Source organism: Octodon degus, unplaced genomic scaffold, assembly GCF_000260255.1.
Source record: "Octodon degus isolate 3935 unplaced genomic scaffold, OctDeg1.0 scaffold00152, whole genome shotgun sequence".
In the NCBI taxonomy this organism is placed as follows: domain Eukaryota; kingdom Metazoa; phylum Chordata; class Mammalia; order Rodentia; family Octodontidae; genus Octodon; species Octodon degus.
Genome location: NW_004524728.1, coordinates 4,002,777 through 4,005,175, shown reverse-complemented (window position 1 = coordinate 4,005,175; position 2,399 = coordinate 4,002,777).

Below are 2,399 nucleotides of genomic sequence, written 5' to 3'. Positions count from 1 at the left end.
AGAGACAGAGACAGAGACAGACAGAGAGAGACAGAAAGAGAGACAGAGAGACAGAGACAGAGAGAGATAGATGGACAGAGAGAGAGAGAGAGAGAGAGAGAGAGAGAGAGAGAGAGAGAGAGTTCCATATGAAGAGTAGATTAGCAAAACCATGAACTATGAAGCAGAGGGCAGCCCCACGTACCCAGCCCAGGGCAGCCGGACACTGGTTCCACAGGAGTTGTACTCTAACTACTTGCCTAACTTCCAGCACAGATTTTTAAAGGTGAAAGTAGAGGTTTCTTCTGAATTAATGTTTATGAAAAGTTCTCAGTGAGTCATAGATTACCTGAGAGGAGTCTGTTAGTAGGATGAACTTTTCTTTCAAGTACTGGAATTGTCTAAATAAGAAAAATGGGAATAAAAGTTTGCTTCTGATTTGGTTTGAAAAAAGCTAAAAGGTCACATGTTACTTTATCTAGGTGTTTTTGTGGCTGCTAATTTTAAAACTTTCTTCTAACTACATTGACATTTTAATACAGTTAGAATAGTCATTTTTAAAATGATCATAAAATCACACTAATGTATCAAATAACCCATCTTGCAGTTAAACATACCTTACATACAATTCAAAGTAAAAGATACTGGGCTGGGAAGATAGTTCAGTGGAATAAGTGCCTGCGTGGCAAGCGCAGGGCCCCAAGTTCAATCCCCGGTACCGAAAAAAAAAAAAAAAAAAGATATAAAAAAAAAAAAAAAAAAAAGATATTTTTATGTTTGTTTCCTGTAACAGATTATTTTCATGCCTGAGGTTCAGATTAAAATGTTTTGTGCTAATTTACTGACATAAAACTTACAGCAAACCACTACTCTATTTAACCTTGTAAGTTCTAAAATGTGAATGGTGGGCAAACCCTTAATTTCATGTAGAAATGCTGACAGGTTAAAATACAGCAAAATTAAATCAGTGACATTTCTGTGTTTTCTGTAGCTCTGGCTTGCATCTAACAAGCATTACTGCTGTAATTGACATCAGCACAATAAAAAACAACAAAGGTCTTTAAGAAGCTTCTGCCAACCTACAAAAGTCAATTATTATCTGTTACCTTGTTAGCAGTGAGGAGTAACAAAGCCCATGAAAATGCCTTAGAGGAGCTTAATTATCCTTTTGACAGACTCAGAACAACTGAAACGGGGCTTGTTAAAAGGAGTTAATCAACTTCTCTTAAGAACTGCTCTTATCCAATTAAAGCACAACTAAACTATTGTTAATTTTACTACCATTTTGATATGTGAAGAAAAATTAATTCACAGAGAAAATAACCAATAGAAAATATTTTAGGGTGAAACACACCTCATCTAATTCCCTAATGAAGTACATTCTCTCTTTTTATGCTTGTTCTTATTTCCCTTTAAATTATTTCTTCCTAGAACATAGCCAAAATGCCCAAAATAGTCCATCGATATGTGCAAAGGCATTTCAGATGTTGCAAAGACATTTGGGCCAAGCAAGATCATTACATCCATATTTTCAAGTTTTAATTATCACAAACTACCATGTAAAAGACCCTTCAGAGTAGAAGAAAAATTCAACATAAGTCCTTTTCAATCACTTTGAAGACCTTAAGCAAAATATTAGGGAGTATCATTTTTAAAAATTATTTATTACCATAGAATTATTTTAATGGATTACTACTATATGAGAAGAAAGCATTGTCAGCAGTGTCATAAAATATATTCAAGGTGATGACTCTTTTTTCTGACTCTGTGATCCATTATTCATAGGTGTAATTTGTCATGTAGCATAAGTACCTTTTGGTAAAGCAACAGCATACTCTTATAAGACAATTCCCAGAGTCCAAACACAGCCTGAAGATGTTAAAGTTACAACTTGCCTCAAAGTTGTGTTAGTAGACCAGGAAAATCATAGCTCACCTGTGAGGCAAATCTACATTTAGAGAAAATGTGGTTGAGAGGACCCTAAAAATTTTAAAAGAGGCAGTTGAAGGTGGAAAGGGTATGGAAAAGTTTAAGATGTGTTATGCACATGTAACAATTCTACAAAAGAAATCTAAACATTATGGGTAGCAATCATGCACTGATAATTTTTAAAAATATTATTTTAATGTAAAATTATATGTATTTTACTAGGATCCACCAGATCTGGTATAGAAAAAAGGTTATATGACACATATTAAGGCCCTGACTAACTACACTTAGCAGGTCATCACCGACTATTGTCTCTCAACAGTTCATGTTATTTCTTCAAAGGAGGGAAAATGTTGCAGGCAGCTGTGGTAGATAGAAACATTATAGGAAGTCAGACAGGGCCAAGCTCTTAACAAGCCAGAACAGAAGACAAGATGGAAGACAAGATACCTTGCAACTGGGGCTGGAGAGATGGCTCAGTGGTCTAAAGC